We start from the raw sequence: 18674 nt of genomic DNA, 5'->3' as shown, positions 1-18674 counted from the left end.
TTGGCCTACTGGGGAAAATGTTGTTGTAGAATGTTTTATTCTGACCTTTTCTGGAAAGGTAACTTTCATTTTTAATTTCAAAATTACTTTTCATTTTAGCATTGCTATTTATATAAAATAAAAATAGGAAAAGGACTTATAATGAAATAAAATCATTTGAATTTGTCAAAAACATAGATCGATTTAAAATGATTTTTTCTAGAGCTTCATTTTGCACAAAAATCATAACAGTTCACTTTTCTAGTTTTGATTTTGGATTTTTTTTCTTTAAATTTCAACATCTTTTGCAGGGAAGAAGATCTATTTTACTCCCTTCTCCTGTCATGCAGAGGAAAGAGGGCGAAACTTAATATAGATTACAATGGATGGAAATTCAAAGCTCACGTTCATTTTTCCCATCTCATCAGTTAACACAGTTACCAACACAGTGTATTTAACTTCAGGCATGGAAATTCCTGTTTCATATCAGATGATCACTGAATTGCTATAGAAGATGCCAATGAGCTTTGGAATTGCCTAGAAAGCTCTTCTGCTGCAAATATGGTCCTCCCAAAACATTACATCGTCAGGGACAGAGGACTGTAGATAGGAAGTAGTCTTCAAAGTCAAAGAGGGGAGCTTAGTTGTTTTACTAAAGAATATGAGATCAGTAGATTACTGCTTACTGTGGGGCAAGGCAGCAAATATTCTAGAAAGTGTCTTCACTGGATCAATCAGAAAATATGCATTTTGGCACTCATTCTGTGTCACTAACAGCAATGGGAATTTTGTCTTAAAAGAGCATAAAAATAAACACGCTGAAGTTTTAAGTCTAAAAGCTTTTCACCGTGGAAAGCACACTTTTTGGATGGTTTCATTATTAGTTCAATATTACATTCAAGTTCAATGGAAAATTTCCTAAAGCTTTGTGATACTTGTCATTCCCTTTGACATAAGGATGGTTCCATATTTAGCACGTGATATCAACAATGATTTCTCTTCCTGTCTTCACCTTGGCTCCATATCGCCACACAGAGTTCACCCAGTCCTGAACAACTGATTCAACATAGTTTAGAGTCATGCTATCAAGTCAAACTCAGTTAAACACTCCTACACTCCAGTGTATCTGCCCCTTCATAACAGGTGCCAATCACTTCAAGCACTGGATGTTTATAGTTGAACTGTGTCTTGGGCACTGTGACAAACTGTGACTGACACTCGGGATAATGTATCCAAAATGGCTTAATTTCTAGTGAACCTTGCCTGATCTATGGTTCTGCATTAAAATCAAGCACAATTCAGGAGTTTCAAATGTTTCACTCTCAGGGTATGGAGTCATGTAGATGCAACCAGAGAAAATGGCAACCAGAACTTTAAAATCTGACCTGGTTCTTGGAGCAAATATAATCTGGAATTTTAGAAAAGTGATACATATAGAAATGTAGTAGAAAAATACGGTCTAGTAGATTCTAGAGAAACACATTTCTGGTAGAGAATTCATTCTGTGCGCACATACATGATCATGGGAAATGAGGTTCTTATATACTTTAAGTAAGACAAAGTGTGTCTGGCCACCTGATTGGGTACATACAATTTTTTTTGGATACAATCAAGTATACTTGTGTGCATGTACTCTTTCTCAGCTTCTCCATGGATCCACAACTACATTCATCCCCTCATGTTATTATGTATAATCTATACTATTATCAATACTCTATATTTGTGTGCATGCTCTCTTTCTCAACTTCTCCATGAATCCACATCTATCTATACATTCATCCCCTCATACTATTATGCACACAAATATAGAGTATTGATTCTCAGTGGGATTTTGGAATTAAAATGGAATCCAAAGAACAAACATTTAATGGATTTTTTTGTTTGCCTACAAATTAAGAAAATGATGATATATAATTTATTTTGTTCCCAAAACATTTTGCTACATAGCACCAGGAATATAGTAAAAACATTTACATATTAGTTCATAATTCAGACCTTGTATATTTATTACACATTTATGATTCAATACTTTGCCTTGATTTATTTGGCACTTTTCCTACAATGTTGACCTCGTCTAAACACATGGTAACTTTGTAGAGTAAAGGAATAGGAATTATTGGAATTAGAGAATAAGAAAGAGAGTAGAGTAGCACTTTTAGCACAATACCCATTCCTCTCTTTTGGGACTTGAATTTGATTCTTATGTTGTTGATGGATTCAATTTAATTTGCCCATATTTTACAACACTTGTCTCTCTGAGTTTCTTGGTCACAGAACTACAAAAGCACTTTGCAGATGGTCACAATATTCACTCTCTGTTTATGGAGCAAAGTACAAAGACATGCATGATTGTGTCTGGTTAGGTAAAAAGCCAAGGTTCTCTTTCATTTCATTTGTAATTTATTGCCTAATATTGTGTTGTTAAATAGGGAGTTTGCTTTATGTATTTGCCCAGGCCCCCACAATAGATTCAGATGGTATCAAATGTAAGCTTTCAGTCAGGAAATAATTGCCCATCTCTTCCAGTTATAAACATAAATCACCATGGGTGTTGGAACTGCAATGCGTGGGAACATTAGGGTTGTGTCCTGCAAGCCCTTACTCTCACAAATGTCCCATATACATATGATTAGTTCTGTGTTAGAAAGGACTAGGTAGGAGAATGAGGTTGCTGGATCTGAGTTCCTTATTTCTTTTGGTGTCCCAAGGCCTCTCCAGAACACCTGTTGGTTGAATATAAGAATTGATGCGGTAGAAAAGTCTTGTTCTTCCACTTAGATTTATATGGGCTTTCTATCCAATACATTTATTTCCTTGCATTTTAGGTTCTTTGTAGCAAAATACACCTGTTGTTGAAATAGCATACAGGATATATGGAAAATGAAATGTAGGGTAAACTAAATATATTGTAATATCCAATAATTAGGGGTGTGCGAGGTGGGCCCTTTTTGATTTGATTTGGATTCGGATTCAGCCTGAATCGGGGACAGTGACTCGATTTGTTGATTCAGATCACTGCCCCGATTCGATTTGGCTGAATCTGAAGCTGAAGATTTGAAGCTGATTCAGACATAGACACAGATTTAAAGTTTTTTCTACATACCTCGAGGTTCCAGTGTGGTTCGGTGATCAGCCACAGGGAGACCCCAGGTGTCCGCCCAGACTCAGGAGGCACCAGTTGCTGAGCTGGGGGGGCACGGGCAATCCCGGTCCACTGAGGAGTGCACTGGGGAGCCCCCCGTGCTCCTGTGGGATGCTCCATGTGGCCCAGCATCGCAGCATTCACGAGCCACTTGCTACCTCAAGGTATGTAGAGAAAACATTTAAAGCTGTGTCTATGTCCAAATCGCTGAATCTTCCCGGACCTCTCCAAATCGATTCAGAGGGTTCTGATTCAATTCAGAGAGATTAAAAGGTCCTCTGATTCGATTCAGATGTGGAGATTTGGCCACAGAATCGGGCCGAATCTCCACCTACTCAAATCGGGGACTGAAGTTTCATGCAGCCCTAGCAATGATGGAAATGACTTCACCCCTCTGTACCTGTTTAATCTCCCACCCTTCACCCCTTAAACACTCAGCAGCACTTCAGGGAGGGAAGACCTGGGTTCCAGGGGTACCGATGAGGGAGTGTCCCTGAATAGCCTGGAGGGTGGGGGACTCTTTTGGAAGATGAGAAATGTGTTTAAAAAAAAGGGCATACTTATCTTCTCTTGAGCGATGGCAATGGAGAAATGTGTCTCCTGGTAGCATGGAATAAGGTGTTTTAACTCTGAAGAGGGACAAGAGTTAAGATACCCCACGTCAATGTTTCCTTATTGGCTAACTTAGGTTGCTCCCAGCTCAGCTTGTTAATTTTTTGCATCCCATTCTGAAACACCTCAAATTCCTCAACCACTGCATATGAAGCATCGGTGCTTAACTCAGGACTATGGATTCCCCTATGAGTGTCAGGAGCTTTGTGGAGCCAAGCCTTTTTGTGGAGATTTTTGTAAGAGATTTTCCCTCTTTTACACTCTGCTGTCCTATGGCGTATCTTCTGGTTTAATAAGAAACATGGTCTTAAATTATTATAATATGCCTACTTGTGGATCAACAAATTAGATGGTGGAAGGAAGGCAGGTCCCTTACTTTTTCGTTGTATGTGTTACATTAGTGCCTGCTCCTATAGCCAGTCAAAATCTTGTGCCAATTTCTGAAAACCCTTAACTCCCATTAGTTCAGCATTTTCTCAGCTATCTGGGAAGGAGGTAGGCAGGGGATTGAAGCTGGGGCAAAATACTGACAAACAAGTTGAGTTTAGTGCAGGAATTGCTGCCATGCACTTTCCTTTTATTATACGGACAGTTTGATTAACTAAAACACTGTGTGATTTAGGTTATTCTACAAATGTTGGTTTTCAAGATTGTAAATCAGCCAGAATCTCTATGGGTGCTGAATGTTTTCTAAGTAAATGGACTTTGAATGCATTCAGCACCATGCAGATTAGATCCCTGTAGGGCAATAGATGAAATTTAACAATACAGAGTAGGTATTCTCGTCATTGTTGTGCAGCTGGAAAGGTTGTGAGCTATTGAATGTGACAGAGATTTATAGCCAATGAGACAAAGGAATAACACCTTTGAAACCTTATTCCACAGTTTCAAGAACACCCTATAATAAGTAGTATATTTCTTTGGGAGAAAGAAGCTTTAGTTCATTTCTAGAAAGCAAAACTGTGACCAAAATAACTAAAAGACTTAAAGAATGATTACTTAAAGTACAGGAAGAGCAGGACAGCCACCTCTGTATAAGAAAAGTGAACTCTATAATGGTATCATGCTTTTTGTTTTTGTGGACTGACTGTTTAAATGGATTTTTACAAAAAATAATAAAGGCTTCTGAAGAAGATAACTCCAAGATCATCTGTCTTAGTTGCCTCAAATCCAATACAGCTTAAGCAAGATAGTCTTGGCTTAGTTTGTTGTAAACAGTGATTCATTGGGCATGATTCAGTTGTCATGTATCTTTTGTACTAGAAATTATTTAACAGAATGAGTGTGGAAGATGTTTTTCTTTAAGTCACTGGGAGATAGTTGAAGCCATAAAACTTTGCTCCTGTGACAATGCTGGAAATAGAGAATGCATTCAGATTTTAAAAAGTCTGACTTGGAGGCTATCTACAATCTAGCCCTTGATTTTCCTGGCTGATGCCAAACACCACACATGAACACCACACACCACATTGCATGTAGCCTTACTAAAGGAGCCCCCGTCATAAGGCCATGTGCGTTTTGTCATGATGTCACTGCCTGCGTCGACTGTACGAAATGGTGCATGTGCTGACACTCAAGATAGCAACCAGAACCTTTTCAAGGGTCAGAGGGGATGGCAAAAACAGTCTGATAGAAGAATTTTGATCATATACATATGATGAGCAGAGCCCGCTTAGTAGAGCTTTCCAGAAATTAATTCCATTTTTTTTTGTGAAGGAAAGAAGGAGTCTGACACTTTGCTTTCATTCAGATGTGGAATGAAGAAGGAGGGCTTTGAAGAAAGGTTTGCAGATAAAGCACAGATGTGAGAGAGAGAAACAGGCAGGTGGTCAGGGTGTTCACCTAAGACTGAGAACCTCTGCCTTTAGCTTTGGTCTCCCATTTTCCACATGTGCGGCCTAGCCACTGGCACTGATGAAAAACTTCAGAAAGCTGCACCCATTCAGATCAGCAGAGATTGGGTCTGTATGTTTAGAAAAGAAAATTGCAGGCTTTGGTGCTCCTGAAGGACACTGAAGTAGTACATTTTAATTGGAGGTTTTCAGTGGAACAAGAAAAGCTGGCTGCTTCCCAGTATTGTGGGTGATTGTCAGTAGAAAAGCCCTTAACTAATACATTGTTAGCGGCAATGAAAACATGATGCTTAAAAAAAAATCACTAACCATTTAGGCATTGGTTATGTAAGTTCTGGGTCAGACTTGTATAAGCTCTGTCTTTTTCTCCGTACAGTAAATCTGGGTTTAAGATGTTCAACTGCCATTGTTGTATTTTTCCCCCGGTTTTCCTTTGGAAAGCTCAGCTAAGGAATTTGCTTTTCATGATGCCCCTCAGGGCCCACACAAAGTAATAAGTCAGCATCATTTTCTAGCTGCAGTTGATAACATTTATTGCTAATTCTTTAAACCCTTCTTAAAAAGAAAACAAGTCTGCAACCTGCACAGCACCCCCAGGAATAATCTTTCTTTTCCTCAGTTTGGTAATTCAATTGTGACTTGTAAACTTGTGCAGTTGTAGCAAAAAAAGTATACAGTCAACTCTAATCTGTCTTGAGGAAAGTAAAAAGTGCTTACCACTACTGCTGTAGTAAATCCAGGCTGCTTTATTAAATAAATGTAGTATTCCACTCAGAGGTCTTAAGGAAGAGGAGTTTTAGAATATCTGAACAATTTAGCACATTTTAAAGCTGAATAAAGATTGATTCAATTTAGGAGTGAGATTTAAACTGATGGTATATGAAATCCAACTTAAATTAACTTGAAAAGAAAAAACATTATTTATGTCTTTTGGGTTCTGAAAGGCAAACAAGTCTACTGGAGGAATTCCTATGTGGATCGTAATCTCTTTAGTATTGGCGGAAGGAAATAAAGAATTTTTCTTAAACAAGTCATGACTAGTTATAGGTATCAATCAAGTCTTGCAGGATCTTATCTGAGCAATCTTTGCATACATGAGTAGGTCCAGACTTAGCAACAGACTTTGTATAACTTAAAGCATGGCAATAATTCCCTTGATTGTACCAGGGCTACTTCTATGCTTAAAGTTATGCATGTTTTTAACTCTTGCTGGCTTGGGACTGACTGTTATTGACACTTTGTAGGACCTGGTTATAACTTTAGAAGTGAATCTGACATTTTAATTTCCATCCAATTCATATCGCCTTCTGGGCATTCATCAAAAATGGCATGATCCTTATAGTGTTCAGGAGCTTCTGTCATTCAGGGAGACTCCTGGACGGCTCTCTGTGCTTGCATACAGAAGAGAACTGGAAGAAGAAATGCAAAAAGATCTGTACATGTTGAATGACTTCCCCTGCAGTCAGATACGTAGTGGTTTCTGTCCAAATGACCTATGTGGGGCCACTATTAAAGGAGCTGTGGTGTTGCTGAGAGTGCAGCTATACCGTTCTCCTGATCTTCAGCTTTTTAGCTAATTCGATCTCTTCCCTAAATCAACCACATGAATGAGCAGGTGTAAGCAACCAGCACACTTTATACTTCCTCTCTGCCAAAGAGCCACCCCAATAGGATAAGTGTGATTATTGCTGTGATCTCCACATCTCTGCGCTATAGAATAGCAGTTCCCAAAATCTGACAAATTGCACACCACCGATGTAAAACGATACAACCTCAAGTACCACCAGCAATTTTTTGCCATATAAAGTAGGTATAATAAATCTATTAATGTACCACTGTAACGTTGTCTGCATACCACTGGTGGTGTCCTTACCACAGACTGGGAACCACTGGGCTATAGATGGAAAGTAGGTGTTCAACCATGCCTTCCTCATGGGCTGCAGAGCTATGTTAAAATGGTTTTAACCAAATTTATAGGCACATTAAAGTTGCTTTAGCTGCATACAGTTGAATCTATTTTCACTGGTAAAATTGACTCCCGTTGTAAAACAGACCTTGTGCCTCTTGGCATACTCCTCTACTGTATCCTGTACATCAGAAGCCCACAACATGCATTCATGGGAACTGTCACTTGGGAGTATTTCACTTTGACCACTCTTTTTCTCGCCCCTGTTTAAACCCCTCCAGTAGGAGGTGCAAAACGGGGAGTTGTTCGAGGACTTGGAGACTTGCAAGAGGTGTTTGGTTTTGTTTGCATCATCTGAGTGGCACAAAGAAGGGAATGAGGTGAAAACCTTAATCCACAGCACTGTGGAAAGAAGAGGTTTTTCTAACTTGTGCTCAACTTTCCTCTCTCTTTCTCAAGACAGTTATTCCCACTTCATCTATCAAGAGGAAATTTACTGACTTTCAACGGGTGATTTTTAAATCAGTCAGATATGTCTGAAACACCTCACTCCAACACTACCCAGGACCTGGCCCTTAGGACACTCTCACCAGGTTTCAGTTGTTTTTCACTCTTTGTAGTGTGTTTAGCTCCTCTGTAGACCCCTGCATTCCCCTTTTTACACAAATAAAGTCTGTACCTATGGTTAGCTCTTCCAGATTTCCCAAATGCAAAGCACCTACTTCTTGCTACAACAATGGGAGTCTTACCTTGGCTGAAGTAAGTTAAGTACTATCTTGCCATAGGATAACAGTGCTGATGTGGCTTTTGTGTCCCTTAGAGGGGTGGTAATGGTGAGATTTGTATCAATTTTCTGGCATGTAGACTGCAGGAGTTAATTATCCCTGAACAATCGAGGTTGTTGTGACCACAGGAAGGTTGGCAGGGAGTGGGTTACAAAGCACATTGTAGTTGAATAAGCTATGGATGTTTTCTTCTAATTCATGCCGTCTTTGGGAAAATACAACGTCCCTCCAGTATTCCATCTGATGATGGCTGTACAAAGTGAGGTTAGTGGCTGGTGTTCATCTTTTGAAATAGTTAAGAACTGCTTTATTTATGCATCATGGTTAGTAGTTGCTTATTCTTTCCCAACAGATAAGGAGAACCAGTTAGCCCTCTAACTGTAACTCTAGATGAAATTATAGAATTGCAGATTGCATTGATACTGCTAAGAATGGGTTTAAAAAAAAGGACATTTTATGTGGTAATGGTACTAGAGCATTAGCTTGAACTGTCAGCCTGGCTAAAATGTGGCTAAAATGTACATAAAAGCCAGGTGCAGGCACTCCACTTGTACTGGGGTAAGCGATCGGAAACCAGTCTCTACCTGTAACAAAATAGAAGTTCAGCATACATAGACTGGCTTAAAAATGGCAGAACCCAGTCGAAGATTTGCCCCCACACCAATGGCTGAATGTGTGTTCTGTTCACAACCGATCTAAACTACGCTCTTTACAGAAAACTGCGTAACTTTGATCAATCCCACCTCGGGCTGTTTGAACAGTTGTACCTAGACCACGAGACAACCAATGATTGGCTTTTCACATAGGTGTGGTTAGACTACTCCATTTAACGAAACAAATCTTAACAGACATTACTGCCCTGAATGTGTACTTCGTATGACCAGTAAAAGGGCCAGATTCCCCTTATGCTGTTATACACCAAGGATAATTCCAATAAAGTCAATGGCCTTGATCAAAAGTCATGCTCATTATCCACTGCATGTGAGGGAGGAGCTATATCAGAGCCCTTGGCGGTATGATATGGGAGATTGGGTCATTTGCCTGACTTTAGATTTTCTAAACATTAGTATCTTCCAATGATTTTATTAGGTGAAACATTGGGGACCACAGTGACACACCTTGAATGATTTTATTTTATGGCTTTAAACCAGAATGTGAATGAATTCAAATCTTTACTAATTTAACAGCAGTAATACTAACAATAATAATAATAATAATCATTCTTATAGTGCTCCATATGTGTTAAAAGCAATATAAATTAAGCTTCAAATCAGCACTGTTGAAGCCTTTATTTTTTTTGCTTTTAAGAGTTGGAGAAATTGAGGAAAAGAAGCTAATCCAAGTCAGAATGAATTGGTAACAAAGCCAGGAACAGGAGCAGGAAATCTTGGCTTTAATGCATGTTCTCTATTCACTACTTTGTGGAAATAGCCACAGTGCAGCGTATCGTATTTTTTTTAGTCTTACTATCATTGCTGTGGTTCTATCAGCTACAAAAATGCCCATAAATAAAATAAGCACAGTTAGTTAAATATATTTTAAATGCACTATGTGTAAGATGTGGTCCTGAGATCTTACAATTTAGAACCAAGAAGCAAGCTAGTACATTGTTGAACAACTGAGTTTCACAGCATGGCTCAGATTGAAGGCTCAACCGTTGCTTAGTTGGGGTTCTCGGTATAGCCTGGTTACTTCATTTGCAAAGCTCATGTTTTTGCTTAGGAAAGGAGCAGAGCTGACTGCTAAAGCTGAGTTACAGGACTGGGGGATGAAATAAAGACAGCTAAAAAAAAGTCTGAATAAGGTGACGTGCCTTTGCTAATGTTTTTTTCCACAGTGTGTCCTAGAGTGCAATAACAGGAAACCTCAAGCTTTATTATAATAGTCTAGCCAGAATTGATCCACTCAAAAGATGATCTATATGTCATGAGAAGTCTTATAATACAATATTCTGTCTTGAAATAGAAAAACATCCTCTAGAAAGTATTCTCTATTGCAGTGAGGAGAGGGAGAAAGAGAGAGGTCCCAGCCACAATTTTGCATTTCAGATTTTAGGTGATAGGGGAGATGGATTCAGCTCACAGAATCCAAATTTATCCCTCTGATTTTAATACAAGCCATATCCAAAACCAGAATGGGATTATTCAGAAACCGGGGAAGCAATCGTGAATATTTCATGATTACTGGGGCTGTAGTTTGATTCATTCTTCTTCAAACCCATTAATATTTTCAGTGTTTCAAAACCCCTGAGGATGGGCTGGATGATTTTTTTTGTCAGATATGTGTATTTGTCTGCAAATATATACCTATGCCTACAGATATATAAGTAGATAGCTATATAGGTATTTGAGCCATTGAATGGAGGCCCAGTTTGTAGATTCTGGATCTTTCCCACATCACGGTGTGAGAATAGACTTAGGCTCTGTCTTCATGACAACACCCAAGAAAGTGGAAGGCAAATCAATGATGTGTGAAGTTAATATGTACATGTTTAAAGTGTGTATAATGTCCATGCAACCAATTTCAGTCAGGCATAATGTAAGCATGAAAATAGCCTCAGATTACTGTATCTTAATCTGAGAAGAAGCTCAAAGGAGGATTAGACTATAACAATTGAAGGCCACTTTACATGTGAATAAAGGATACATGGGTTTTTAACATGATTTAGTTATATACATTAACTTTATACCTTTAGCTGATTCATCTCATCTTTCCCCAGTACCCCTTATAGGCAACCAGCAAGGGACTCACTGAGACAACTTAGTGTATATTGCAAAATCTAGCCTTCACTGAATTCTTGTATCAGAGAAAGGAAAGAAAACCAGATGGTTTACATGACCAGTTTCAAAAAGGGCATGCTGTGCTCCAAAGCCTGTCTAACATCTGTCCCAAACCTTGCTTCCTGCAATTAAAAAACAAAAGGAGATCATATTTTGCCACTGCTTTTTACACTAGATATGATTTGTTCATGATCACTGCCCAAGACTCTCAAAGCCAAATATATTTGCAAACAATTCATAAAATATTAACTTACTGATTTTTGTCCCAAGCCAAATCTCATAAGCTCTGAGGCCATAATCTTCTACCAATTAGGCTTCCAATTTTACAAGGAAAGAATCTGAGAATGGAACCTGAACCTGAACACATTTCTGACCTCGGCATATACCTGTTATAGATAGCTTTCCCTGGCATTTCAACTGTTTGTAAAAGGATTATTTTCTCAAGTGACCCAACAGTAGAGTCTGTGATCCTGAATGCTTTTACCAATGTCAATGAAGTCCTATAAAAAGGGAGAAAAAGTCTGGTTTAGGCAACCTGGTTTTTTGTCATATGGGAAAGATATGATGTCCACGGGGGATGATGACAAAACCGTTTGTTGTTCTCACAGTCTTGTTCTCTCTATTCCTTTCCAGGAAAAGAGAGATGTAATGTATTCAGGAAATTTATGTTTCAGGAATGTGAAATGCATTGGAAATTCACATTTCAGGAAACTCTCATAAACAATCCCCCATTTTCCAGTGATATTAAAAGGGTACAAAAGAGAGTTGGACAACCTCAACAGATGTGTCAGGTTGTGGTGAAAAAAGTCAAAATAAAAGAAGAAATGGAGTTGGTTAAGGCTGTGTATTCTTAGCACCTCAGATTTTTTTCCATAATTTGTATTTATAAAGTTGTAATTGCCCCCACCTGCCAACATGGTTGTGAGTACTGCATGAAAACATAGCCAAGAACACAGGACTGGAAGGGACTATCTGTGCCACTGAGTCCAAGCTTCTACAAATTGTAGATAACTACATAATGGATGTTAAATCCACAAGAATATGCATTACCCCTCCCTACATCAACACATTGTGAGTCACAGAGCACCTCCTAGTATCTTATCATAAACCTAGGATCTTTATGTACAGAAATGACAACACGCCACAGAAAGACAGCTGGAGAGACCAGTGCTTTGAGTCAACAAATTATTGTGAGAAATATTAAGCTCTAGTGTATGTGGAACACATACCAATGGTTCCCACATGCAGATTCCCAGGTTGAGGAATAGAAGTAGTGCAACCAGGCACTTGAGAAATCAAATCATTTGGGGTTTCAAACAGGAAGAAGTGAGATAGTGATGTTATATACTCCATGCAAAAGTCAAGCTTGGTCCTCCATAGGCCCTGATTCAGCAAAGAATTTAGGGCCTTGTTACCGGTTGCACTTTGAGCTGCTCAAATGTCGATCAGTGTTAGTGCTAGCTCGAGTTTGGAGCAGTCACACCTTCTCTGTCTCCCACCTGCACAGCTGTGACTTGGCACTCGAGGGCTGGTGAGCAGTGGCCTGGCTAGGAGCTACGGCTGTGAGTTACCCCTAGGAGGCTGGTGATCACGGACAGGCTTCTACCCCTGCTCTAGGTTGGGGTGTGTGTGGGTGAGAGATGGGCTTGGGGGCATGTGGTAGGAACATGAAACTGGGAGGTGGAGAGTTAATGGGATAGGAGTGAATAATGAACTGGGAGGTGGAAAGGAAATGGGGGGTGGGGGAAATGTAGTGAAATGAAGGAAGGCTAAAATAAAAAGAAACAAAAAAAGAAAAGACTTGAAAAAGAAATAAAGAGGAAGTAAATTAAGGAAGGTCTCATGTTTTAATAAATTGAGATTTGGAATTGGGATGTGAGGGGTGCTGGTTGTGCTTCCTGGGCTGGGCTGACTGGGAGGTGGGAGTGGTGAGAGTAGGCACTTTTGGTGGAGTTACTGCCCTTGCACTGGGAAGGAAGCCTTAGCTTATAGGGGCCCAATTTGGTACCTACCTTATCCCCGCCCCCCTCACCCCAATCCAGGACTCATCCATACCCTGTGAACTGGTGAGCTAGCATATGCTGTGCAGGCTATGGGATAGGAAGGTCACATCTGTGGGAGTGGGAAGTGGCATCGGCTTTGTGCCAGAACCTCCCCCTGGGCAGTAGAGTTCAGGGATGGAAGGGTTATCTGTACAGAGCAGGTGGGTGAGGAAGGGGACAATGCTTCCTGAGATGCTGGAGGACTGCAATTTGGAGAGTTCACCCTGTGAGGAGTGGCCACATATTAATTGAATAAAGCTAAGTAACATGAATTAGAGAGAAACCTGTCCTGGAGTGGTATAACTTTAAACTCCCTAAAGTCTTTTTAAAACTAGTTTCAGGTGTTAATATGGAAACAATCCAGGGATTAAGGGACCCAGGAGTCACCTAAAATTAATGTGCAACTGTAAGCTGCACAAATGTTAATCGTCTTAGTGTTGTTTGACTTAGTGGAGCAATCACCTAATAAGGTGAAGAAACTTCTCTGATTGCCTTCACCTGAACAGCTGTGACTTGGCATGAGAGGCTTGGTGCAGGGGCTGTGCATGGCCTCAGGCAGTTTTCTCAGAATGTTCCTTGTGTTTTTTCTGTGATTAAAAACCCATCGTGTCCCCCAAATCTGTGCCCCTTTCAATTGGGGAAGGGGTAAAATGTAGTTAAAACATCCCTGGCAACCTCAGGATGGATGCTAGGACCTGGTGTGTGCAGGGGCTGGGGCACGTGTGGCTGAAGGCAGGTTGCTGACCGTGGGGGGCGGACCACATGGGAGGTACCACAGATGCTGGGTGCGCCAGGGCTGGCTCTGCCTGATGGGCCTGGGGGATTGCTGCCTGGATTGGCTCACTGCTCCCACTGGGCAGAGCCAGCACTGCAGCACTGGAGCGTCTTGGGATACTGGAAGACTTCAACTTTGGCAGAATAGCTGTGGGGAGTGGCCAGACCTTAAAGGAATCAGAACAAGGTTATGAGGATTAGAGCTAATCTTGCCATGTGTAACATGGCCCTAACAGTGCTCTCATATGATGCTATTTCACACTCTCTCTAAGATCTTTAAAGGAACAGCTCATTAACGAGTAAGGTCTCACATGACAATTTGACAAAGCTTATTTTTGTTCTTTGAAATGTTTTTGTGCACAGTGTTGTAAACTAGGCCTGTGCGAATAGACAGCTATTCGATTTGGCTTTGGATCCAGGCAAATGGGATGCCAGCAATCCGATTTGGAGCTCTGGATCAGTTTTCTGCTTTGATTCGGCCAAGTTGGCTCTGAAGCTTCGGAGCTGATTTGGAGATCCAGCTATAGGGTATAATGTGGAATCAATGAAATATCTATAACTTTTTTGTTTTTTGTCTGATTTGGATGAAACTTGTAGAGATGATAGCTCCTGGTAAGGCCACAATGTCTTCCAAATTTCAAGAAGATAGGTGCAGGGGTTTGGGGGGAACTGCTCCCAAAATTATTGAAGGCAAAACTCATGTGAATGTGTTACACCACGGGCGGGGTCAAAACTGAAGGAGTGGTGGCCCCTGCTGAGGCCATGAAGTCTGCCAAGTTTCAAGGAGATAGGTTCAGGGGTTCTGGGGCCCGGCACCCCTGGATGCTGACAAGCAAAACTTGTGACATGGGTACTTGTGCAACTGACTGTCTGTCTTGGGGTAGTTGATTGTCTCTATTGATTCTTTCCTCTCCTTAGTCTGTGGTATCATAGGTGTTAATCCTTGCTAATTAACTCATTACATTAGCTAGCTACTGTGTATTGAGCTGGTCCCTGAGTGAATCATGACTGATTGGTAACTGGTAACACAGCAGCTTAGCAGCCAGGCCTGCAGTAGTCCTGTGTCTGCCCCCCATGTCCCAAGACAGACACAGTTGCACAAGCACCCATGTCATGAGTTTTGCCTGTCAGCAGCCAGAGGTGCAGGGCCCCAGAACCCAGAAGCCCTGCACCGATCTCCTCCACAGCTGGCAGGCTGTGTCACCTCCACAGGGGCTACCATCCCTGCAGCTTTCACTCTGCTGCGCCTTAACCACACAGTGTCACCATGTCATGAATTTTGCTTGTCCACAGCGTGAGGTACATTTTTCCCCAAACCCCTGCACCTATCTCCTTGAAACTTGGCAGGCTTTGTGGCTACCATCCAGGCAGTTTTGACCCCACTGTGGCATAACACATACATGTGACATGAGTTTTGCTTTCAAGATTTTGTGGTACAGTTTCCCGCAAACCCCTGCACCTATCTCCTTGAAGCTTGGCAGGCTTTGTGGCCTCTGCAGGGGCTACCATCCCTGCAGTTTTCACCAAAATGTGGCTTAACACACACACGTGACATGCGTTTTGCTTTTAGGAATTGAGGTGCAGTTTCACAGAAACTCTCACACCTATCACCTTGAAGCTTGGCACAAGTCATGCACTCAGCAGTGGCTACCATCCCTGCAAGTTTTATCCAAATCAGCCGAAAAACAACCAAGTTATAGATATTTCATTGATTCCCTATTATATACTCTATGGCCGAACCGGCTCTGAATCTTTTCTGAAGTGATTCGGAAAGCCTAAAGCTTCCAGCGATTCAATTCAGATTTGTAGTTTCGGCTTCTGAATCATCTCCAAATCCAAATCATGATCTGAAGCTTTGCACAGCCCTACTGTAAACTAGGCCCAAATTAATGCTGGCTGTGCTGCTACCTAATTTCCTTTACTTGGTTAAGTCAGGAGTAAGGTAACTTGATTTGACTACCTAATGAAAGCAGGCTTCTCTGTTTTCTCTTTCCAAAGTGCAAAACACTGGCATTTTTCTCTGTTTCTTTTCTTTTTAAGTTTTGGCTAGCCTGCTCTTCTGGCAAATACAACAGAAACATATTTGCAATATTCTCCCTGAGCTCTACAGTAGTTTAATCATAATGTATCATGATTTGTTTTCAAGTCTTAGCTTGTGTCAAATAACTTTACCCTAAACCAGATTTAATGAAAAATTTAATTATGATATTAATGAAAATACCCTCTGTATTTAATTTTAACATAAACCACATGGATGTCAAATGTAACAAGAACAAGGCCTGAATATTCTGCCTAGGCTCCCTGCCCCCCACCTGTTTTAAAGTACATAATTAATTCCTGTACATCCCAAAGAGTTTATTACTAAGTGGATAAACATTAAGAGTACACTCTATATCATGATTTCCAGAAGGAAAAGAAGTATATTAAAATAAATAAAAGTAAACTGCCTTTGACAAGACAGTAAGATACTTAAAAAAAAAATCTAAGCCTAGTACTTTAAAAAAAGGCAATCTCCAGAACCAAATCTACACGACAGAAACTATGGTGGGCATAGTATTTTTTATGCTGATCTAGGGGATAATTTACTTTAGCCTGTGCTTTTAAATATCCCATTGTACATTTACACTGGTGATCTGGATGCCAGTTTAATTATCTGATGTCAGGCTCCGTAAGACTGATAAAACTATTAAAACTGAAATTCAATGCCTGACTAGAATGAAGCTACTAAAATTGAAAAATAGCCCCTTCATTTTGTCAGCCTTACTGGCACTACTAAATTTGTGTCCAGGGGAAAGGATGTTATGTTGAAGCAGAGCTGAATGGAGGGCTGTGTTTCTGAGAATCCTTGTAGGGTGGCTATTTTAATGCGTTGAGCGTTTTGACACTAATTTGATTGACTGCTGTATACATCCTTCAGAAGAAGGGAAAGAGAATCCATTAAAATGTTACAGTTAAATAAAAGCACCCCTCTCCCCCCAGCAAATCGCTTGTTGGGAAGACCTGTTTGCATGAAAAAGAAGCAAGGACATAAGAAGCTCTTTCAAACCGGTAGCATCTGTTTTCTTATTAAAAAGCATAATTCTCTGCTACTCATTGTGCATTGTATGTCTCGTGTTTAGCCATAAGAAACTCACACTGATTTTTATCAGTTTGATTTAAAAACAATGCTTTTACAACCTCCAGATTTAGTAATAGTTTCTGATGGAACAGCTTTTATTTTGTTTAATCAATGGTATTGATTTCCCTTTAAATATAAAGATTGCACAGTTCCAGTCTGGTTGCAACAACAGTATTTCAGAGGCAAAGATACTGCCTGGTTTGTTAAGGTCTTTTCTTTAATAAAGCATCCTTGCTTTAACAATAGTGTACTGCTTAGAAAGTATTGTCCTAAATTAGTGGCTTTTTTTTTTTGCTTTTAGTAGTGAAAGGTCTATTATATGTTAAAAGAAGGAGTTAATCAGTTCTCTGTAATCCTCCTGGATTATTTTGCTATTGATCTTTCTCTTAAAGCATAATTCTCTATATATCTAATATTGTGTGCAGATATTTACGGTCTGATTCTCTCACCATTGTGCTTCCCAGGCTGTGCAGGTCTCATACCAAGTTCAGAAGCACTGTTTGATGTATATAAGAGTGGCAAAGTTGAGTTCATTATTTAATGTATAATTAATAAATATTTGATGGAAAATGTGTGGCTAAGTACTCAAGGCATAACACTAGAGGCCAGAGTCCTAATCATCATACTAAGAGTTGGTACCTCCTGGAATTTATTTTGTGGAGCACTGTGCAAATTTTGATTCTTATCTCCAGCTGGCTGAGTAGCAGGTAGATAACCCCATTGTAGAGATGGAGAAATGGAGTCACAGGGTGGTTTTACATGAGACGTTATGTCACTGTAGCAACATGCTAGGGCGATGTAGCACTGGCGGGCGCAAACTGTGATGCTGCAGGTATGTCGCCATAGCAACATACTTCCTTGCTATATAGTGTGTTGCTACGGCGACATAGCGGCTAAAAATAACCGTGTGTCACCGGCATGGCGCCATATGGGCTGTTACTGCCCCATCATATAGTACTTCCAACAAATGATGGTGCAGTAAGAACGGCACCCTAGTGGGATGTGTAAACACGCCCACAGGTGAAATTTTTTTAACAAGGCAGTATCAGAGCGGGAGTTAGCATTCCTGGCCTCACGATGCTATATTCAGTTCTTTTATTAGCACATGATGGGATGGATTTAGCTACTAGACTAGCATGCAGCAACATTTTCCCAGGAAGAAATTGTGAAGCAGATTACTCCCCTATTCTGTTCGGACTGCTAGAGGAGGAGGAGATGGTCATGAATTGTAACCATGGCTAAACTTTTTTGGACAAGGCATCCTTTTGTCTTTTTTTGCAAGAAAAGTCACTGCTGAGGATATTTCCCCTGCATTCCAAGGGCAAACTTGTAATTAGGTAAAATTACAGTTGTTTTACTTAGACTTACACTTTTTTCTTGTGTTACGTTTTTGAAAGAAACATCTGATTTAAATTTTTGAGTCTGCCGTTTGTGTTCCTTTCCCTTCCTAGCCTTTTATTTCCTTAATTAATTTTTTTTTACATTATCTCCTCCCCTCCTGCCACCCACCTTTTTTGCTGTGCACGGTGTTATAAACCAGGGCAGAATTAATTCTAGCTTTGCTGCTGTGTATCAGGAGCAAGCTGTTTTGATTTGATTGAACGCAGGCTCCTCTGTTCCTTTTTCACAAAACACAACGCACGGGCACTGTTTGTTTTCAAGTGAAACAGAAAACCGAAATGC

The sequence above is a fragment of the Crocodylus siamensis genome, chromosome 10 (assembly GCF_052110815.1).
Source record: "Crocodylus siamensis isolate JL-2025a chromosome 10, ASM5211081v1, whole genome shotgun sequence".
In the NCBI taxonomy this organism is placed as follows: Eukaryota; Metazoa; Chordata; order Crocodylia; family Crocodylidae; genus Crocodylus; species Crocodylus siamensis.
This window is presented reverse-complemented; position numbering follows the sequence as displayed.